General features: G+C 41.7%; 1 protein-coding gene across 2 annotated transcripts in view; it reads right to left on the reverse strand.

The window, feature by feature from the left end:
- The window catches only part of ALS2 (alsin Rho guanine nucleotide exchange factor ALS2), a 79,456-nt gene extending 72,841 nt beyond the window's left edge, over window positions 1-6,615 (reverse strand). For both annotated transcript variants that reach the window (XM_045294622.1, XM_004701533.2), the window contains exon 1: window positions 6,597-6,615. The gene's annotated coding sequence lies outside the window, so the exon portion shown is untranslated. The remainder of the gene's footprint in view (window positions 1-6,596) is intronic.
- Window positions 6,616-6,788: the final 173 nt, after the last annotated feature.

Here is a 6,788-nt window from a genome sequence, read left to right on the forward strand (position 1 = left end):
CATCATAGAATGCCAATTTAATAGAAGAAAATATTCTTGCGTTGAGGGAGTACTTGAGTGGAGGCCCAATGTCCTTCTGCTACCTTAATACTAAACCTATAAATATATGCACATAGATCTAGTATTTTGCTATTATTCTATTAACAGATCCACATAATTAAAAAAGGGCAAAGTCACAGAAATAAATTCAAAACATGCTGCCTTCTTTTACCTGTCCATGCCATCTGGTGTTTAACACCATCGAAGGGCTACATAAGTGAATAGAAAGTACACACACAGAAAAATATTACTCTTAAGACTTAGATTTCATGTACTTGAACTCTTCTCAGCTGCTAACCCAAAGACTGGAGGTTCAAGTCTACCCAGTTGGACCTTGGAAAAAAGGCTTGGGATCGGAAAATTCACAAACACACACACACACACACACACACACACACACACACACACGGCAGCCAGGAATAGGTGTTGGCTGGGCATTGACTCAACAGCAACCCATCTTGTATAGAAGGTTACGTTAGGCACCAGGTGTGAAACAAACTGCGGATTACCCAACCATTTAAGAAGCGGTCACTACTGTTTACTTACACCTGAAGAGAATCAATATCTTTGACTCATAACTAGGACAAGGAGTTCTGGGGGCGTAGCAGTTAAGCACTTGGCTGCTAACCAAAAGGCCAGTAGAACCAACCCACCAGGCATGTGATGTGGAGAAAACCGTGGCCGGCTGCTTCCCAGACGATCGCCAGCTTCGGACATCTTATGTGACAGTGCCATCTTGCCCTTCCGGGTCACTGAGTTGGAATCCCCTCCACAGCAACAAGGAATAATTAGGACACTCACAGTACTGTACAAACGTTGGCTGACTACATTGTAAAAACATGTGGTGAATGTAGGATCGTTGATGTGTTTGCATTATGGTGCTGGTGAAGAATTTTAACTATGCCACAGGTTGCCAGAAGAATGAACAGATTTGTCTTGGAAGAAGTACAGCCGGACTGTTCCTTGGAAGCTGGGTGGTCAGACTTGCTATTGGGAAAGACCACTAGCTGGGGGCACCGTGCTTGGTAGGGTCCTAGGAACGAACAAACGAGGAGGCCCTCCGTCGGGCTGAGGCAGTGGCTGCAACAGGCGGGTCAACACAGGAACGACTGATTGTGAGGATGGAGCAGGATTGGACAGTGTGTCTTTCTGCTGGAGCCAGGGTGCTTGGAGTCCACCGAATGGACAATGGCTACGATAAAATGTAACAAAACTTCAAAGAGTGTTAATGACCAGATGAAGTCTGGTCATTTTGTGTCTGAGATACTCTATATTACAATAAAATGTAACAAAACTTCAAAAAGTGTTCATGGCCAGAAGAAGTCTGGTCATTTTGTGTCTGAGATACTCTATATTACAATAAAATGTAACAAACCTTCAAAAAAGTGTTAATGACCAGATGAAGTCTGGTAAGTTTGTGTCTGAGATACTCTATATTACAATAAAATGTAACAAAACTTCAAAAGTGTTCATGGCCAGAAGAAGTCTGGTCATTTTGTGTCTGAGATACTCTATATTCAAATTCCTTTTAAAGCATTATGATAGTTTGTTCCCCTGTGCTCTGAGAAGTCAAGATCACCCCAAGATCACTGCGTTTCCCAGTAATATTACCAGAATTTAAATTATCCTGCAGTCTTTTTTGAAGGCATATTACTCCTCCTGGCCTACGGAAGGCATTTTCCCTGGAGTGCACCAACAACAAAACAAAGCTGACTACGTTACTGGTTTGTTTCCTGTCTCCTCTCCTTCAGAGGCTGTTATAAAGGGAGGCTGGACTGAAGGGAGAGTCGAGTCCTTACGCCAGACAACACTATTTGGGGGCTAGAAAGTGAAAATGCAAAAGTACAGAAAGCATATTGGAAGACAATAAAGTAATAAATACAAACTATAAAGTGCTAGTCTCACCAACTATCTTTACCGCACATCAAAAACAAAGCCAAAAACTTCTCACTGCTATCGAGTCCCTCTTGCCGTATAGAGACAGGCCTCATGGACAGAGTGAGCTGCCCCTGTGAATCTTCACAGCAGCCGATTGCCCATCTTTCTCCCAGGGACTGATGGGACGGCTGACCTTGCCGTTAGCAGGCAATGCACAGCCCACTATGCCAGCAGGGCTCCGTTAACACACATAACACTGTAAATATATTTATAAGACAGGGCTTCAAAAAGGTCATGAAAACATCCCATTCTCCTTTGCTTCAATTTTTCCATAAACATTTTGAAACCCTCTTCTGTGGGTATTACACCATGTATACTTCTCACCAGGTTTCAATAGATATTAACATATTTTCATATGTGCTTCAGCTCTTTATGATGGAAAAAGAGAAAAAATAGAAGCTGCCCTACCCAAATGCTCCCTCTCCAGACTCATTCACTATTTCTCAAATGACTGCATCTCATTCTACTGTATGTTCTTATACTTTTATGTACTTTCATTATTTACATCTATACTAAGTTTGTGAATGCATTACTTAAGTATTGTAAATAACTGGTTACACATATACATAATAGTCTCTTTGCACATTGTTTTTTCAATCAACATTATGTACTTGAGATGTATCTATGTTGCTAAATATACACCAAATTCATTCATTTTCACTAGGGTACAATAGTCCATTACATGAATGAACCATAGTTTATCCATTTTTCTACTAACGTACAATTGGATCGCTCTATTTGATTACTGTTATAAAAATAGCTGTTGCAATTAACCATCCTCTTACATGTTTGCTTGGGGGGTCCTGCTCCAACTTTACTTAAGAATTTGGTTCAAGATTTAAGTATGGAAGAAAAGCCCCCAGAAATGCGAGTGGCACCAGATGCCACTGCTGATTTCATCACCAGCTATCTAATAGGGGTGAGATAGCAACCAAAGAGCCCTGTGATGACTCAAAAAAAAGAAAAATTTTAATAGCATGTGATATGTAAAGGAAAAACAACTTATCAATTCATTAAATTAATGAAAGCTTATCTTCTCTCTGGATATTAACTATTAGAAGGCCTCTGCCCCTGGTCAGAGTAGAGAAAATGAAACATTTTTCTTCAAATTTAAAAGCTACAAGTGATGCTTTTGAATTATGATGTTAGTGAAAAATAAAGAAAGTGCCATGGGCTGCCGAAGAACAAAGAAATCTTGTCTTGGAAGAAATACAGCCAGAATGCTCCTTAGAGGCAACGACGGTGAGACGTGCCTCCTGCACTTTGGACGTGTTCTCAGGAGAGACCAGTCCCTGGAGAAGGACTTCACGCTTGGAAGAGGGTCAGGGAAAAAGAGGAAAACCCTTACCAAGATGGACTGACACAGTGACTGCAAGAACATGCTCCCACCTAAGAACCAGTGGGAGGCCAGTGCGAGGCGGGTTGGTGTTTCCTTCTGTTGAGGGTATGACCCCTCTGTGTCAGAACTAGGTTGAAGGCACATAGCAGCAGCAGCATGTGATAGTTCACCTGAGGTCCCTGAGACGGATGGCACCTAACAGACAAACCACTTGCTACCTTGCTGATTTGAATAGTTTTGCTGTATCCTCTTGTGTCAGTTAGCTCAGCCACTGGCAGGCATCCATCAATACATAATCTAAAATCAGTTCTAACTGGATACACAAAGGGATTGAGGAGATACACATAGGAACATGCACACAATACTATTGAAGAAACAAAACCATTGTTGCTATCTTATTTGTAGTTGCCAAGCATTTTCTTAAAAATCAAAAAGTCCAAAAGCAAACTCACTGACATGCTTGCAACTCATAGTAGCCCTACAGGACAGGACAGAAGTACCCCTGCCAGTTTTCAAGACTAACTGGTTTACAGGAGAAGAAAACCTCATCTTTCTCTCAAGGAGCAGTTGGTGGATTCAAACTACTGTCCTTGCAGTTAGCAACCCAACTCATAACCACCATGCAACCAGGGTTCCTTAAGAATCAAAAGACTATCAAATTTACTACTGATGAATTAACTGATCATTAGTGAGAAAGGGATAGAACATTCAGAGGAACCTTGGTAGTGTAGTGGGTTATGTGTTGGGCTGGTAACCACCAAGGTAAGCAGTTCAAAGACATCAGCCACTCGGCAGGGGAAAGACGAGGCTTTCTATTCCTGTAAAAAGTTAGTCTCGGAAACCCACAGAGGCAGTTCTATCCTATGAGTTGAAATCGACTTGGCAGCAGTGAGTATACTTGAATACGTATTAAACATACAGCACTATGAAATTATTGGAAAAAGAGCTCAATGATTTTGAAATCACTCAAATTCTCAGAGCAGACCTCTGGATAGCAGAAAGGGGCTCACCCGCATGTTACATATATCAAAGCAGGCCTTCTTTACATCTCAAAAATTACCCCAATCTCCCGTCCTGCCTTGGTTTTTTAATTCACATTAACACAGAGTTAAAGATTTTTACAGTTATAGTCTGAATACTTTAAAAATTGACCCAATAATATTGCTTAATCTCTAAAAGCTTTGAAGCTCATTTTTGGGTTTTACTTTGTGTTTGTGTGCATGCGTGTGTGTTTTAATGAAAATGTGTGTGTGTGTGTGTGTGTGTGTGTTTTTGAAAAGGTAGACTGTTAATAGTACTCTTACCACCTAATCACACAAAATCTGAAATCAGGTCTGAGCTGCTAATATACCTTTTGCTTCTTTTACAATATAAGTTACCAAAGAAGGTGTCTCAAATGGTAAACTAAATTCTGAAAAGCTAGAATTTGGAATAAGTGACTTGGGTAAGGTCACTCAAACTACCCTCCCACCCCCACCCCATGATCTCTTTGGCACTTTATTTTCTGCACCATTATCTTATCGAAGTCTAACATGGTGAAACAACTTGGAACTTTTCTTGCTACGGGCCTGATCCTTTAATCTGCTAGTACTAGTCACAACCTGGAAAGTAAACAATTCAAACAAGGTCTAGATTCCATGGGACTCTTTTCCACAGTGCACTGCCTATGTAGAATACCAACATGCCCACTGGCCAAATTGAACCCCAATTTTCTCTAAATACAGGTCTATGGTATCATAAATGGTCTGGAAGCCATCCTTTGAGTTTAGAAAAGTGAATTGTAATTATTTCCAGGAGCCCTGGTGACATAGTGGTGAACAGCTTGGCTGCTAATGGAAAGATGTGTGGTTCAAACCCACTAGCTAACCAGCTAGCTACAACAGGAGAAAGACTGGGCAGTCAGTGTCAGCGAACATGTATAGTCTTAGAAACCCTACGGGGCACTTCTACTCTGTCCTCTGTCCTGTGTGTCGTACATTGGAATCAGAATTGACTGGACAGCAATGGATTAAAAAAAAATCAGTTCTCTTTCCCCCATTTAGGAAAACATCGAGCAAAAGTTCACAATTACAAAAACAGCTAATAGGTATTGAACATTTACTATGTGCTAGGCACTGTAATAAATGTAATACAAAAGTCATTATAGGTGTGTGTGGGGGGTTAGGTGCTTACTTATAACCCTAGTTTAGAGATGAAGGAACTGAATGAAGCAGAGAAGTTAAATAATTTGCCAAAAACTTATGTTGAAGTGACTCTAGGTATGCCCAGGAGCAAGGCCACTTACCTACTACAGTTAAATTGATAAGGCTAAAATACTATATCTTATATTTCTTATTTATGTATTTTTATTGTCTGTACATAGATTTTTAAATCATTTTATTGGGGGCTCTTACAGCTCTTATAACATTCCATACATCAATTGTATCAAACATATTTGTACATGTGTTCCCATCATCATTTTCTAAACATTTTCTATTTAAGCCCTTGGCTTATATTTCCTTTTTACTGATTTAAATTGTTTCATTAACTCACAGGTTGTCTTCACTAAGCCACTCCAGCGAGTACTTATTTATAATAAAAGGTAAAAATCTCTGCACCTAGTTAAGTTTGCTGAATTTCTGTATCTGCACACCGCACACAATTTCATTCCTTAATTTTAGGCGCATTTACAGTCATCAACAGATCTCTGCAATAGATACATGTGGGGACAGTAGCTATTTCCTACCCCATCCTAAACCTGAAGAAAAAAAATAACTGTGTACTTGGATCTGCCACTCCAGCATGTTTTTCCTCTTTCCTGGTGGGCAAAGCCTTAAGCAGAGGCACAACACGTGGAAAGGCTAACTGCAAGGTCCGGAGTTCAAAACCACCGGCTGCTCTCTGGGAGAAAGATGCTGGAATAACTTGATAGAGGGTTTGGTTTTTTGTTGGCGTGCTGCATTTCTCTTAACTGGCTCCACTGCCCAGAAGACCAACAACCAGGGCCATTTCCTCACAACGGCCTCATGTTCGTTTCTCAGAAAAGCTGATGAATCACTTGGCAGTTAAAGGACTTGTCTGAACTGTATACCCGTTGTTGTCCACCCGCGTCCAGCTCTCAGCGAACCTGTAGGACGGACTAGAACTGCCTCTACGGTTTCCAAGCTGGAAGCACAAAGCAGCTGGTGGGTTCGAACCATCGACCTCTGACCACCGACTCACCGGGTTAAACTGCTAATCCTTAGGATCAAAGTTATTCCCTTTTTACGCAACCGCGTACACAAGGCACCACACTCCTCACCGCGAGGTGGACACTGGGACCATCCCCCGGAGCCCTCCGTGTTCGCTGCCAGGGATGCAGTCCGGGATCTGCTCGGCACCCAGAGCGGGCTTCCAGTAAATCCACACGAATGAATGGGAAGGAAGCGGCGCGGGTGAGGCGGGAAGGAGGCTGGGATGCGGTTCACACGCCACAGATCGCTGCAGTGCGCCC

This window comes from Echinops telfairi, unplaced genomic scaffold (genome assembly GCF_000313985.2).
Source record: "Echinops telfairi isolate 266 unplaced genomic scaffold, ASM31398v2 ScPeMD7_3;HRSCAF=10, whole genome shotgun sequence".
NCBI classification, from domain to species: domain Eukaryota; kingdom Metazoa; phylum Chordata; class Mammalia; order Afrosoricida; family Tenrecidae; genus Echinops; species Echinops telfairi.